The following is a 17,484-nucleotide window of genomic DNA, read 5'->3' as shown; positions in this document are numbered from 1 at the left end:
TTCCATTCTATTCGAATTGAACGTGTATCAGTTTCTGTATCTCTCATACCGCTTTTTTATGAGATAGTTATGACAACATTTTTTATTCGAATCTTTAACGAAGACACTCACTTCAAACTCATACAACTCAATTGGTTTTCTCACAATTTGATATTTATATTAAATCAAAACTAACCCAGATAAGAATTTTGGTCAAGCATACTAATTTACAATTTAGTTATCTAAACTATAAAATCCTTCCTAAGCTCTTGTAATGGTTTTCGTATTTACAAATGATTTGATTGATTTACATTTTTTCCATAATTGAAATGTATCTTTCGTTTAAATTAAAAACCCAAAGAATAAAAATAAATAGTGTTTTCAAATGCTGAATTGAACTGTTAAAACTTGAATATTGTATAGATTTGTCGGTATATGAATTATCCTGGAAGTAGATAATTTTTTCGTAAAATGTCTGAACAAATTGGAATATAGATCAATTCATTATAACAAATACGAATGGTGATTTTTTGTTGTTGTTGTTTTAGAATAACTTCATTCCAAACTAATAAAACACGTTTGATTTTGTCACAACAATATTTGTAAAATATATCCATTCAAAATTAACCCAATAATAATTATATTCAAATAGATTAATTTATAGTTTACTCTTATCAAAATAAAAACTATTTACAAGACGTCGCTAATCTTTTAGCTAAGATTTTTCGTATGTATAAATAATTTGATCGATTTCTAAATACTTTTGTTTATTAATTTTTGAAATATTCTGGACTTCTCTCGATTATGCTGAAAGATAAAATTACAGAATTGTCGGAATATGAATTATCCTGAAATGCAATTAAACAAATCCGAATGGTGATCTTTTGTTTTTAAATTATAAACATACATTTTTTTAATACATAGCTAAAATATTTTAATAAATAATAATAAATTTGACTAACGAGGGGATTGGATCACCGATTTTAATGAACTTTTTTTGGTGATACTAGGTCGGAAAATAATGTGCACATTTCATCATTTCTAATAATTCACACATGTCCCAGTGCTCTTGCCAGTGGCCTACGAGCCAAGAAAAACTTTAAGTAATTTAGGCAAATTTGGAAAATATCTTTTCCTCCTTTTCTTGTGTATGTATTTCAATGCTATTGTATTTATTTAACGTGTTATCAGAAAATAACAAGCAGCATCGTACAAAATGAGATTAAATATATGAAAAATTCAAAATCCACTACTTTCTAAACAGAGGAAAAATCCCACTATGCCAAAATTGCATTTGGCAGCTAGCATTAGCATGGGAATCGTAGATATTGAAATATATAATTTGTGACCGAGCGACGTAGAAAAAGTAAGTTAAAATATCTTTATTTAGCACAAAAAACAAGTTGGTATTTGTTTTATGCAACCCCAATAAATAGGATTATTATATTTGCTGTACAAATTGCTTAATATATTTATGAATACATATTAACAAATCCGAATGATAATTTTTTGTCGTGATCAGTATCTGTTACGTAGCCAAATGATGATAAATACACACCAATCTTGACATCTGTAATGTTTCCATTTCTGAATTATATTGTTACTTTACAGCAGCTGTAAAAATTTATACAATTATAAAAAAATATATATTTATTTATTTTATTTATTGCTATCTGTACATAATATACGTTAAGCAAATAGTTTATTATAAAACGGTTTTATTTCTTAATTTTGACCCGAATGGTTTTGAGAGAACCCAATTTTTTCTCGTTTATTTTTCTAATTGGAATGGATCAAAGCTGGAAGGAAATCAATTATAATTTTTTCTATCCGAACTTTCTTTTTATTCTTCTGCTAAAAAAAGCAGTTCTTTGATTGGAATTTTTGTCAGAATTTCAGTTTAGAAAAAAGAAAAAAAAGAACGACAAAGTCAGTTTTGGAATTTTATGTATTTGCGTTTCTCCGGTTGATGAGATCACAAATTGCAAGGAAACGAGCGGATCCGATGAAGAATGGGATAATCCGGCTTATTCCATTAATTAAATTCTATCGCTGAAACTCAGAGTGATTCTTCTCGAAACGTGATTGCGAATTTACCTTTTATGAATATCCCTTTTTCCTCAACTTGTATCCCGATTGTGTTGGAAATCGTTAACGATTTTTGAATATTCCTACCGTATCCTGTTTAGAGATAATTTTTCAAGCGTTTGGTGAAAGGGGGATTAAGGTCAAAAAGAAGCTTAGTCCGTCTCGACGTGAGAAAATATAAAGATACGTTTCCCGATTCCAAACGAACTGGAAATGGCATAAAACAACCAGATATCGGTTATATAAATATCTATATAAACCGTACAAACTCTTATGCATTAAGTTTTCCAGTAAAAATATATGTATATAAATTTGTTTATTTATTGTATATTTTTTATGGGTATGTCGCTTAAATACCAAATGCCAAAGGACAATTATCCATCCAAAAGCGAAAAATTATCCTTATTTTCTTAATAAAAGAACAAAAAGGACTTCAGTTACTTTCCGTTTCCTAATTTTCCCAGAACAGATGATCCTCATCTGGTGGGTGCGTGGTGGTAAGAAGTTTTAGGATAATGGGTGAATTACTTATTAATGAGTAAACGTGCGTGAATTTACGCATCTTTTGTGTACTAAAAGCGTGCTTAAATTCAAAGTAAATTACACAATTAAGTTTTACTGCATTAAAAAATAAATTAAAAAAGTCTATTTCAGAAAATTGTTATAGATCGATTTTTTACAGGGGAAAACTTCAGGCATTTTTCTATTACTGCTACTACATAATTAATTAGTGGTGAAGGGAAACAAACATTGAAATTTAAAGATGTTTATAATGACATTTATAAAGACACTACGTATAAAAGCATATTTAAAATTAGAATTATTAAATCAGTTTGTAATATAAATTTTCCCATATAAATAAGTTTCAATATTATTATTTCATTGTATTGTTCAAAACATTGTTAAAAATATTGTATTAATATTTAATTGTTATAGCACTCAGATGCAGTAATCCATTTACATAATAATAGTAATGTAAACAATAATATAATAATAGTAAAAATATAATTTGTGTAAAAAGAGAGGCCATGGACACGGGATCGCTGATTTTAATGAAACTTTTTTGGTAACACTAGGTGGAAAAAGTTTAGACACGTGTCCGAGCGTTCGTGCCAATAGGCCTTGGGATTCGGGAATATTTTAAGAAATTTACATATTTTAAAATATCGTTTTCTTTATTGTGCGTGTATTTCAAGGTTATTATATGACAGTCGATTTGTTTTTATACGTAGGATATGGAATGTATGAACTTCTGTTAGATATATAAAGTTACAAAAATCAGACAACGCTACTAATAAAGTAGATCAATTTTTTAACAATTCGGATTCGTTTTAAGCACTCTTTAAACCCCTTGGATATGAATTTTCATAGCAATAATTATTTTTGGCTTGATTAGTCAAAGACAATGCTTTTTCCCCGATATCCAGTGTTTTTCTTAAAAATTCTTAACTTCTCTGAATTTTATTCCAATTACCAATATTACAACCGTCGGAAATCTTTATTCTATTTAATGACATTATAAGTAAGAAAAATAAGGATTAAAATAACAAAAAACTTTTGGAACGTTTTTGTTTAGATCGTTTAGATTTTTAATTTATTTACAGAGACGAGGTTGGTTCCATTAAGCGAGAGCTTTGGTGTCTTTAACCCTGTAAAGATTCCCGTGGATGATGCAGTCGTTTCCAACTTATAATTATTCGTGTGATTTGCGAAAAGAATCAGAGGCATTTGGAAGGCGAAAATTTGAGATTTTTACCTAAAAAATTTGTATTCAGGGTTTTTTGGGGGTAAGAAAAAGGAATATCAACTTTGTTTATTGCTAAATTTTTTAACTTTCTTTGATACGTGTTCAAGCATAAATTAGATTAATTTATACATGTGTATATGTTTAGAGGTCATAATTCCATAATTCCGGTTTCAAATCCAATTTTGACGTGGTATCTTATTAATAAATTGTCAATTTATATATTATTTTCATATCCTTGCGCTCATAAATCAAATATAAAAGTTAAACATTTTTGTACTTATTGTTTTAAAAGATGTAAGAATGACATCGCCTGTATTAAAAAGATCCAGCAGAGAAGAATATAGCATAACTCGACACTACATTTGCGACTATGCAATTTGCATGTATTAAGCTTCGGGGCAACGTTCCTCCGTTTCGTTGATACTTTATTATAGAAATATAAGAAAACAATTATGGCGTTTTTAAGAAAATTTAAAATTTTATTGGGCAAATAATCACATCTAATAATAGTCTAACACTAAATCAATGAAATCACCATCGTTTGTTAACCTTACAAGGGTAGGCTACAGACGTGGGTTCATGGATTTTATTGAATATTTGTAGTAATATTAGATCGAACCCTATTAAACACGCGTTTGACTGTTCTTGTTCAATGGGCCCTAGGAGCCGAGAAAATATTTAAGTAATTTAGGTAAATTTAAAAAAATATGTTTTTGAATTTTGTTGTGCATGTATTTCAAGGTTATTTGTATCAGCCTAGGATAGGAAAATAATAATCAGCATCATACTAAAAAATTACAATATAAGGCAGCTTCGGAGAGTTTAAAGTACAAATCACACGTTCATTATTTCAGCAGTTTTAGTGTCATAAACGGTCATAGTCATTATAGAGATTACAATTTTTCATGGACGGTTTTTAAGTACGTCTAACGAGTCTAATCTATTTGAAAATTACTTGAAATATTTTTTCTCGACTCCTTGGGACCATTGTAATGAACGCTGGGACACGTATCTAATTTTTTGTCGTAGTATCACAAACAAAAAGTTTCATTCAAATAAATGACCCACGGTAAGTTAGATAGGACTTGGACACGGGGAAATTTTTTAAAGTCTTTTATTATACAGAATTACTTAGTGACGCGGAAAATTTCGTTCAATTTTAATTTTGACAATTACATGCTTACAATAATATTAGATATGTTTTTATATGAACCGACAAGTTTATTTAACGTAAAGATATAAACAGTATTTACACTATAAAACATAATAGTCTTAAAAAATAAAGAACTCCGACCACATGTTGAAAAATATATTTTATTTTGATACAAATTACGAAAATAGTTTGTTTAAAGAAAATTGGCATATAATCTCCAATAGGGCGCTATGTAATGCTAAACCTGCACGACCGATGCATCATGTTTGCTTAGTCTATTCAAGCCCCTTGCTAAAAAATTTATATTTTTGGAATTTTTCCCTTCGAGAAAATCTTCCAAACCAAATTCTTTCCTTCCTACTCGAATATGATGTAAGGCTTTGAAAATTAAATTTAAAAGAAACTGATTGTTTTTGTTTATTAAAAACCCCACTCAACCTATTAACAACACATTCATTCAAAGTCAATACAATAAAAATAAAAAACATATTATACTATGCAATATATTGTTTTACATACTAAACAGATGCATTGTTATGTTTACATATTTTAGATTATAAAAAACCTAAAAAACTGTTTTGTATAAAGAAATGATATAGTGCTTGAAGTATTAACATTATTAATTCCAAGAATTTAGTTATCCCTATAATATTTGAAACAAATTAAGGGCGGGTTTAAATATATTTAGTTACCCGATTGATGAATGGAGTAATCCGAAAAATCATTTTGTTATATAAATAAAAAAAATCTAACATTAATTAGGCTTATCGATGGTATTATGTATAATGTACATTAGTCCCTGTATTTAGTGTAAAAAAGTAGAGCATTAGCTTGTAATAAGTTTGCTTTATAATAAACACGATGAATTGAAAGAATTGTTCAAGTGTAATTTTTTGAATTCTGGCTTGTTTTGAGTGAGGGGAGGGGAATAAAAACTTTAAATTACCCCTGTTAAGCGGCCGTAGGGCAGGTTAGTGTTTTGTTAGAACTGTAATATCGAAGCGTAACATTTCTGTTGCTGTATCCAGTTAAACGGTAGACAACTTTTTCCCTTGGGTTAAACTGGTGAAATAAAAAGACAGAAAAAAAACAGAACATAAATCTGCAGATTTTTACTCTTTTTTGTTGTTAAACGAGGCATGATTGGCTAAATCTGCCATTGATTAGTTTATATAGTGTATAAAGGTTAAAAACAAAAACCATTATCTTTTTATGTAATTGAAAAATATTAGTCTCATTAGTCTCAAAATATGTTTCCGTATTAATTGTAATCGAAATACATACATAACCTATAACGGTGAAATGCTTGCGACCGAAAACAACGAGCATGGGCTGACACAGATGATCCAATACTACATTCAGACTCGTTTCAGCATCTTCAGGAGTTGTTCAGGGTTTTAAGCACGGTTAGGCCGACTCTTTTTATTTTTTAAATCTTGCCCTGATGTAAACAAACGATAACCAGAGGCACAAGATGGCCAGAAGCTAAATCGCAACTGACAGACCAAACCTGCAATGACCAAACTATATGTTCATCACCCTGCAGATCCCAAGGGAAATTTCACAAAGTTAAATGTGCTGAACAAAGTCATTCATAATTTTGTGAAGTCTCTTTGATTGGATTGGGAGTTGCTGAATTTATCAATTTTCCAGTTTGGTTTTATTTTATCTTCTTGGTCAACCCAGTGTCGCTTTTTTCACAGCCTGACATTTAAATCCGTCCGTTTGCAATATCAAATCACAAACATTTCACAAACGTCGAATCAAAGATGCTTCACAAAATTAAAAAATTATGACTATTATGAATTTGTTTAGCATATTTAAGCTTAGGATCTGCTGGGCGATGAATTTGTTTCAGCTTCTTGTCATAGTGGTTCATATCAGGATTCGCAGAAATGAAAAGTGTCGGCGATTTGTCTCTCCCTAAAACGGTAAACGAAATCAGCATGTATAGAGCAGCTCGATGACACAACGATCCAATTTTTCACCTTTAATATTATCAATTTTTTTATTATATATTTAAAAATAATTATTCTTTTTAATGAAATACCAAAACAGCAAGGATGGGTAAACCAAAATGATTGGAAACGACTGAACTGTTGGTTTATCACTATACAGAACCCAAGAGGAAATCTTACAAAGTTAAATGTGCTGAATAAGTAATAGCAATTATAATATTGTAATTTTGCGAGGTCTGTTTGATTGGATTAGAAGTTGCTGAATCTTTCATACTATAACTGTTTGGAAACTGAGATATCAAATTTAACTTTACTAGATACAATTATAGGCTATCAATAAAAGAGACAGTGGGCGGTCCAAGGGCAAAATGTACATTAAACTATGTGAAAATAGTAAAATCAACTCCCAGCCCAATCAACAAGACTTGATTAAAGTAATTACTACTATGACATTGTTTCAAATATTTAAGTTTCTTACCTCCATGGGAAAAGCAAGAATGGGCGGACTAGGATGGTCCTAATCGTTATAACTTTGGAAAATTGCACTTTAACAACTCCTACGTTTGAACAAAATCACAAAATTATGAAACTTTCACTTTGTGGACGTCACTAATTTTAATTTTTTTTCTTTTGGCGAATCAATTATATTTTGATTTACCAAAAAACTGTATTTAGGGTTTCTGGAGGTGCCAAAAACTTTGCTACTTCGCTTGGTATCAAACCTATGAAGATAACTAACTATAGGTCGTTTTTATCAAACTTATTATGTATGTGTGGTGTTTAATGGCCGTAAGTAAATGATTATTTGGAGATAGTGAGATGCTATGAACAGATTTCAACTATATATGAACACCAAGCAAAGAGTTTTCTGAAGGACATCACCAACAATGAAAAGAAACTTTCATCGGCTATCAATCAGAGAACTTTTTTTGTTGAAATGCAGACAATACAAGGCCCTGAAGTTGATCTCAATAAAGATCGAAACTTTGGCACGATAAAGAAAATGTTTTTCTAATACCTACGTCACACCAGACCGCATCTCACTATCTCCAAATAATCTTAAGATGTACTTATTCAGTTTCAACAGATTTTTTTAATTCTTCGGCACACTGATTCTTTTCGTTTTTTTGCAAATTAGATTAAAATATGTGTTTAAAAAAAGTTAAGTCGTTTTTTGCAGAACAAAAGACATTTTTTTTGAAAATTAAAAAAATATACACATATCTTTTTAATTTATGCTTTGCTAAGCATCCGATTTTTCGAAAATCAGGAAACTGGTGAAAACATTGAAACGGATGGTGGCTGCAACGGTTTAGGCGTTGACACGGCGCTCATCACTGTAAGGTAAAGGTCCCAGGTTCGAATCCAGCGGCCCTGCATTCGAACCCGACATACTTACAAATGGGCTTTTTTTCAAAAACACCGGCACCCTGAGGGTTTATATGACCTTTGCTGTTGCGAACCCTCGTAAAAAGAAAAAGAAAAATTGGAACGACTCAAAGCAGCAGAAAGATAACTGGAGTTTCAATCCTTATAAACTACAAGTGAGAGTATAAATGTTGCCTCAGTAAATTAATTAGAACCGGAGAATTAAAATAAATCGTTTGAAGTGTTTTTGTTGCTTTTATTCTTATTTTTCTCATTAATAATGATATAAGATTTCAACTTTGTTGGAACAGTCTAAAAGTATGTAGAAACAATTAATTAAGGTTTTTAGTTGAGATGAAAAAAAGTTAGTGGCACGAGCGGGATTCATCTCAACTAAAAACCTTAATTAATTGTAATGTATTAATTGGTCAAGCGGACCACGAAATTAGTGAATGTATGTAGAAACATTCAGATTTCGAATTTTTATATTAACTTTTTATTAGGTTTCGTGGTCCGCTTGATCAAATAAATTCTTTCAATTAATTAAGGTTTTTTTAGTTGAGATAAAAAATCTTGTATTAACGTTAAATTCAGTTAAAATCTATCTATCAGTTATTAATTTTTAGTATGGAATTCATGAAATCGTTTAAAAAATGGCTCCAATCTGATCCAGCTCAAAAAAATTATTTTTCATTGCTATAACAATTCGTATTTAAGTGATGGAAACAATGTTTAAAACGAGTTCAAATTATTTTTAAAAATAATACTTTTTTGGGCTACTTTACTGGAAGTGTTTTTGGTCAATGTAGTGCTAGAAGCCTTGCTTCCATAAAAATTCAGAGACAGAGGTTTTACAGAGACAGAAATATATGTGTAGGTTTTACAATATCATCAATCTAACCGTTGTTGACATAGGCTGAATACAATTCAGCTTTCCATCGTAATACTGTGGACATTGTATAAAATCCAGGAGTAATGAATTTTTAAGTGGAACACCAGACATCGAATAAAAAAAAAATCCCTGCCAAAAATGGCAATTTTATTTGATATAAAAATTCGTATTTAAGGGCATTAAAGAGAGCTTAAAACGAATCCTAATTTTTTTCAACAACGAATATGTTGTTAACGATTGCTATAGGACGCCGCTCCAAAAACCATTTCCTGCTCCACAGCTCAATTTGAATTTCTCGTAAAAAGTGCAAAAATTAACATGTTCTAAATTTTTTATTCACTGATGAATGACTGAAGCTAGGAAAATCTTTAAAAACTATCTTGTTAGGCGTAAATTTTTTTAAAAATCAGACCTATCGCAGGTCTGTGACTTAAAAGACTGAGAAAATATGGATTTTTCGAATTGGCCATTTTTTCGTGCAAAAACCAGGTGGTCGGTTTATTTGATGGATAGTGTAGTATGACCAAAAAAAGTTTCATTGAAACTGATAATTTGTCACTGAAAAGGTGACCCTTGCCGATGGAAAAAAGAGACAATGAGCGGACCAAGATGATAAATTAAGGCTGAAATGAGTAAAAATACTAAGAAAAAACTTGTCGGCATAAAATTGAAATCTTATGATTTTGTCAATTCTTTGATCCTCCGAGTTTAGTTTCTTAAATTGGTAGTATGAGGGGTAATTTTTAATTGATTAAAATAGATTATCAGACTTCGATTTTATCAGATTGTATTATGTGACTTCTTTTAAAAAGATTACTCGTTTAATTTAATCGATAAATCGATAACTTATGTAATATTAAAGACATAAATAATTATATCGTTTCAGCAAATAACATCGAATTATGTTGTGTTATTACAGAACAGCAGAAGTTTCAATTGAAGTGAAAATGCCTAGGGGGAAATGTTGATATCCTAGGCTTAGGACGAGGGTCGGCTTGTACTGTACAAAAATCCCATGTTAGTCACAATTAACACGATTATAAATCTACTTCACTTCTTTACGAGTGTGACGGCGTGTGGAGTTGTGCGTGCGTGCGAGAGTTTGCGTGCCGAAATAATCTTAAGACAATCGGTGACAAAAGGAAACTGTCACGTCTCGTGTAAATATCTTATTAAACGGCACAAGTAAGCGTCCGGACCGTATCAGGTTTCTAAAAGGGAAAAAAGTGTAAAATTTTATTCATTTTTTTGTCAATGGCAGAAGCACAGGCTTCTCGGGCTAACCTGAAACCTTTCAGTGAGCGAGAGGAGTGAGAAAGAAAAAACTCATGAAAAATTTATCAAGTCTTCGTGAAAAACAAACACCGACGAATATACTTCAGATATTATTTTGCGGTGAAAGAAGATTTCAAAATGAATAATTTGTGTTTGGGTCAAATTACTCTTAACTTATGCAATTGATTACCCTAAATGGTTTCTATGTGCCTAATTTGTAAGGAGGAGATCATTGAAAAGAACTGTCCCATCATTGTCTACGATATATTTAATAATTTTTATCATAAACTATACTAGTTTATCTTTTATTTAAAGAAATCATTTAGTACTTATTATGATTTCGAAGAGTCATTGGCAAATAATCGTATGTAATAATACCTTAACAATTAATCAATAAAACGTCCATTTCCCCAGGGTGCTTGGATTACTTTTAAATAATAAATTATAATAAAAACCACTAAAATATAACATTTCGAATTACAGTGCGTTATGAAAAACTTAATATAAATCAAGCAAACAACTTTTCAATAGATAAATTTATATTAAAAACCTGTGACATTTGAGAATAGAACGCCTCTTCCTTAATAGTCAGTGAGATTACAATGATTTATCCATTTATATTGTAATTTTATGTGGCTGTTGATTTAATAAATATTTTATTCAGTTTGGTAAATAAGTGGAGCTGACGGCTTAGCGTGTAGCACCGATTTGGCCCACTCACGCACAGATACGCCATGTCGTAAAGTGTATTTTCACAATAACTTAAGTGTAATGGGTTATTTATAGTTATATCTAATAATGCTGGAATGTTCACAGTTGAAGAATTTATTACAGGATATTTTATTCAAACGAAGTGATATGGCTTACAATTTATTTCAACAGAATGAGTCTCTACAAATGAAGCATATCAAGCATTGAAGCTTAGTCTTAGTTTGGCGGGTTTCAGGGTACTCGTATTGCGCTGAAGGACCGCCTTCATTCACGCTAATATATACAGTCGTACTGATTATAACCTTTTATACCATATATACCATCTAAAAATTGGGGAGCCACTGGGGTATTAATATTTCGTCCGTGCCTCCTCCCTTTTATTTTAAAGACACCAAACCTAAAGCTAGTAGTAGTGGGCCTGTGGGCCGATATTCGGCCAAAACCCAGCCACACATACTCAACACTCATGTTAATAAATACATTCATTCAAGACACAAAACGCTCAAAGCAAAATCCTAACTTAGTTTGTTGGGTCTCTGAGGTACTCTATATTCCGCTAGAACCCACCAATTTACTGATTTTAGATTCTAGCAGCCGGAAATTTTTTCTCAACTTCCTATTTTATATGCCTAGTAAAAATTTATATGACATCATAAACCCGAAGTATTAACTATGAGGTTCAAGTTTTACTCGCATCGCGTGACTGATGGCCCGATGTTAACATTTCAAATGGTATTTTTCCTGGTAACGTGTTCGAACTTCACTTATTTGAATGAAAATAAGTCATAACGATGAATTTTTTTGTAATAAATTTGATCACTTATGTATGTTGTTTTTTATAAATCGATATTACTCGATTCCCCTGGTCTGGTTATCCTCGTTGGTTCGTCCTGTGAAATACTTTTTGGCATTTGGCCATTTCACAAGTTTGTCTGTTCGTTTTGCGTATATATGTCCTTTTTTATTCGCTAGTATATTTGTTAATCAATACATTTTGAAAAGAGTTTTTTTTTACAAATATTTCATTCAATACTTTGATACGTAGTATACACTTGAAAATTCTTATGTAAGGCCTTTAAAGGGTGCTTAAAACGAATCCGAATTGTTTTTTCAAAAACAAAATTGTTTGACCTACTTTACTGGAAGCGGCTTTTTATCTTTTGGTTTTTGTGACTTTTATATATCTCATGTGATTCAATACACTTCTGAGTATCATTTTCTTGTCATAGTTAAAGAAAGTTACATAATCATCTTGAAATACACACCCAACAAAGATCTCACCAAAAAAAGCTTCTTTGAAATTGGTGATCCCACAAAAAACTAAAATATTTAAAATTTTGTCAATATTTTTTGTACTCCTACAACTTATCCATTTCATTATTAACATTTACTTATATTATTCTAGTATATTTAATAATAAATCGATTTGTGAGAGAGGATTTTATCTTTCTTTATTTTTATTCAATATATTGTTTATTATGTTACATAGTACCTATAAAACGGACAAATGGTCGAAATATCATAACGACTAATCAATCACCTGTGTTTTGACAGCTCTGCAGTGCAACAACCCAGCTAAAAATGCCTATTTTTCGAGTGATATAAAAATTCGTATTCAAGGGCTTTAAAGGGTGCTTAAAACAAATCTGTACTTTGTTCAAGAACAACATTTTTCACCTACTTTACCAGAAGGCTCTTTTCGTTTTTTTGACCTTTCATAGATCTACTTGGAAATACATGCCCAAAAAAGGACAGAAAACTACGTTAAAAAATATGTAAACTACTTTTTTTTCGGTTTCTAGGGCTTATTGGCTTTCTATCTTTGTTATTTCTTTTAATAAATATTTTAATGATTATGATACATAGAAACCAATAAAAAGGATAAATGACCAAAATTGCACCCAGACTAATCGTGGAATACATAAATACAAGGGTGAAGTCAAACCGTGATGATCTAAGGCTTCAACAAAAAATTTCAGAAGATATATGTATTTTTTTTGTTAAATGTTTAAATTTTTTTTTTTGCTTGATACCTGTTATCGCCTCATAGCCTCCGAATTGACAGGAATAGGGTCGGACAGTAGATCCTATCTTGAGCGTTTCCGTCTTCGGCACGTTGTAGAGAATCGTGTTGAAATTTACCTTTTTTTTGCTATCTACCCTTTCGGTGAGGTGCTATCACAGCGACCTTATTTACTATTCCGTTCAATCTTTGTCGTGGGTAGTGAACGTATCGCTTCACGTCCACATAAATCCGTCTGTATCACTCTGGTAAATCAGGACGTTTTTAAAATTTACTGCTAAACAAAGGGTCAGTTTAATTTCCCTTAATGGTTTTACAAGAAAAAAAAAAAAAGGTTTTATTGGCTGAAAGTCCCTGAGATTAGAAACTGTTCTTATCGAGAGATTCAGCTTACAATTTGTCGGGATTTCTCTTCATGAGACTATTAAAAAGCTAAAAATCTTTTTCACATTTAAATAATTCATTCATTTTCCGGTCGTCACGTTTCCCGCTAAAATATTAGCATTAGGAGTAGCCCGCAAAATTCCCACCGGATAAGAGGAAAACAAATCGGGATTAAGCAGAGATTGCTGACTGCATTTTTAACAAACACCCCTTTCTGAATATCTCCATCTACTATAAATGAAGGTTGTTCTCATACGTTGGGCGGTTTGTATGTTCCATAGCCGGTTTTTTTTACCATATGAAAATTTTAATTGTCAGACTTCAAATTGGTTCGGGAGCGACGCCGATTTTATTCCCCTGACGAGTATTTAGATTTAAACATACACTCATAAAAAGAAAGAATTTATTTAGCATATTTAGCATAAATTTGCACGAAAGCATTCCCAAAGTATAAGGCCTTTACCTAATTTAAATAAAAATGAATTTACATTCAAAATTTTATGATGTACTGTGTTCAAGATTTGCAAAGCGATTTCAAGTGTCGGACGCCCTAACCACTCGGCCTACTCGATCTCCATCATCTTTCAATAAAATAAATCTGTAGTAAAAATCAGGTATAAGGCCACTTGGACATGGAAAATTAATCAATACAATATTAATGTCAGTATTTGTTATCCTTGAAGGCACTAAGTTTGTTTCAATTGGTTGACTTTAGCGAACCCTGCGATATAATTAATATTAGCTTCAATATAAAACTAGTAACATAATTTATCAGATTGATGTGACACTACTAAACCTTTTATCCTACAGAGAAGTGAAGCTTTTTGAAAATAAAAATGTCGAACTTTTAGCTAAGTTGCAGAATTTACAGGTTTACACTAGATTTTCCCGGATACCTCTTATTGATTCTGAAATGTATTTACTAGGGAGGGATTTTTTCCAGGGGTTATAGGTGAATATAGTCTCTCTCGCATTCACTGCGATCATTGATATTTCACGTAAAATGACTTAATGAATCTTTCCTTTCATTGTGCATCCGCAACAACAGACTTCCACTCAAGTCAGAAACTTAGAAATCACTACACAGCACTCAAGCGACAAGAATTATATGGAGACTTGGAAACTACAATGTATTCTAGTAACGAAAAAAAAGACTGCGGTACCACAACGCCATTTAATATCAAACTAATCCGAGCTTTCTAATCAAAAGTCCTCAAAAGAATTCTCCATACTCCTTACTACGCGTCTAACCATAGTACCAACAATGACATCAACATTTCCACTTCCTCACGTTTCACTCCAATCTTTCCACCAATCCTAATCCTACTGCTCAAGCCCTATCCTTCCTTCAAACGGTGAAAGCAATGAAAGCTAATCGTCTTTTTTTCTCGTCTTTTTCGGGGTCACTGGTAACCCTTTTCTTCAACTCTGACGTAAAAAATTCTATTGTGGAATTGACTATTCTTTACTCCAGAAAGTGCACTCCCTTTATGGCAGTCGAGCTCTTTTTTTGTTAATTTCCCTAGGCTTAGTGCCGCTTTCAAGCGGCCATACCGTTTCCGGACTATTGCTTTTTAGTCAAATAGTACATGTTTCGATGTACATGTTTCCTGGCAGAGTCTACTGTTTTCTGTCTCAGTTTTCCCATTTTTTGAGGTCGTAATTAAATGGGAAATAGCCAGTATAAAGGCTTATTATTTCTTATTCATTCAATAAGTATATTTTGTATATTCTTGGCTAAAGTTAAGGAGCTTCTTTTATTGCTTTTTATCCTGGTTCATTCATCCAGTGTAGTCATTCTTTTCTCCATTCATTTGTTTTCAGTTTTTAGCATGATTTCGGGGTCCGTCAATTTGCTGTTCTGGTACAAAGTGTATGAAGGCTGCTTCTTTTTATTGATAGTCAGCCTGTTCGTATCCTTCAATCCATTCGTGTTTTGCCCCTCATCAGAAGTACCCGATTTCGTTTTCCTAGGCGTTTAGGATATGGTGATATTTATATTTTTTATTTCTTTTCAGGAACTAGACAACCATCATACTCATTTTTTATTGATATCGATTTCAGGGGCATGAGCCTCCCCTCATCATTTTCGTTTTCTTTTAGAAACGAATGATTTAGAATTTTGTTCTCATGGCTAAGATGTTGAGAAATGTCTTTAATTATTTTGTACCTGGTGAATTTACCAATTTTGTAATCATTTCTTACTCCATCAATCTATTAAGTTCCACTTTGCGTTGTGAAATTTGCCGTTCTCCTCCAAAGGGAGTTACTGCTCCTGCTTTAGCTAGTTTGTCAGCATGTTCCTTCAATACTCTTCGTCTTCTGTATCCCACATCAAAGTTACCTGATTTTGTTTTCCCAGGGGTTTGGGATATGTGGGCATCCCAGACCGGCTTTGAATTGAACACGAAGCCTTCAGTGATTCATGGCAATCTGAGAAAACGCACATATTTGCACATTTCAATCCATTTTCTATGTATTTCTAGTGCGGAATTTCTGCTACACATATATTTGCTTGGAAAATTGATGTTGTAGGGCCTAGAGGGCCTAGGACAAAATCTGGGTCTTTAACTACTGCCCATGTTCCATTTTAATTCCATCTGTGCTTGGAGCTAAAGCTTTTGGACTAGTTTCAGGGGTTTCATTCTTGCAAATATATCTTGTTATTTTTATTTGGATGGGCCGGTTAATCGCTAGGGAACAATTGGATTGTAATCCTTTTTAAAAAGTTAGTTCTTACTCACAGAAAGTTGCTTTCCAACGATCCGGATTTCGAGATTTTAGCTCATCATCAAGTTGAAGGAGTTCCGCCGATATTGGATTGTTTTTGTTAGCTTGGAACCTTGAGGTTGAGCGACAGAAGTCTCTCTTGCACATGTTCATTTTTGCAATTTAACCCGATGCAACTGTATGTGTTTTATTGTCTACACTTTAAGTTCTGCTTTACTTTATATGATGATGTCTAAAATTAAGGTTAAGATCGATGCCTTAAATTTGCAATGGGTAATCCATTTAATACGTAATAATCTGTCAGGTCTACTGCGCGTTAATATTATATTATGGCTTCAGTTGTATTATTTATTTAAATAATTGTTTTAATAATTAATTTAATGTAAATATAATTATAATTTATTAGTTATAATATTATTTATTTATATCAAGTAAACAATAAACATAATAACTGAAATATTTCTTTGCCATATCTAAAAAAACATAGTGTATTTTTTTAAACCATCATTCATTGAAAACTTAAAACTATTTGTGTTTCTATACAGTCTTTTATCATTTAACATATACACATTGTAAGTGGTCTTGCAATTTGCTGGTTACAAGTTATTAGCCGCCCTCAAAAAAGAAAACCCGGCTACTGCTAAATTCGTATAACAATGGTACCGTGTGATTTTGGCGAATTAATTCACGCCCACCCGAGCAAATCTAATAACACGAAGGAAAATGTTTAATTAAAGCGTTATTGTTTCAGAATTTTTGAACGATAATCAGTACCCCGGTCTGTTTTGTCTGGTTTAATTAATCATAACCTTTGTCTTCCGTCAACATCCTACGCTTTAATTTCGCCTTTGCATAATTAGATTTTTTATATATTAAATTGAACGCTGCCGTACTGTACGAACAAATGGCGATTTTGAGGAGATTATCGTTGTTTAGTTTGAATTTAAAGCAAACTTTGGAGCCGAGTGATGTCTCTAAGAGGATTTGGCTAATCCCAAACCTGACTCCCCCTATGTAATCTCAAATCATTTATACTGACTTATTGAAATATATTCGCAATATTAAATAATAATTAATTGCGTGGAATTTGTAAATTTTGAATATTAACGGTGAAGTTTTATTAATCGATTTTGTCCTTCCACCCTTTCGCCAACACCTTGAGAAGTTACGACCGCA

At 31.8% G+C, this 17,484-nt stretch overlaps 1 protein-coding gene across 3 annotated transcripts in view; it reads left to right on the top strand.

The window, feature by feature from the left end:
• Window positions 1-17,484, top strand: part of LOC106674312 (heparan sulfate glucosamine 3-O-sulfotransferase 1) — a 47,671-nt gene that overhangs the window by 2,814 nt on the left and 27,373 nt on the right. The gene's annotated exons all lie outside the window — the stretch shown is intronic.

Source organism: Cimex lectularius, unplaced genomic scaffold (assembly GCF_000648675.2).
Source record: "Cimex lectularius strain Harlan isolate CLEC.00 unplaced genomic scaffold, Clec_2.1 scaffold63, whole genome shotgun sequence".
Classification (NCBI taxonomy): Eukaryota; Metazoa; Arthropoda; class Insecta; order Hemiptera; family Cimicidae; genus Cimex; species Cimex lectularius.
Note: the sequence above shows the minus strand (reverse complement) of the source record. Positions and strands in the feature narration are given on the sequence as shown.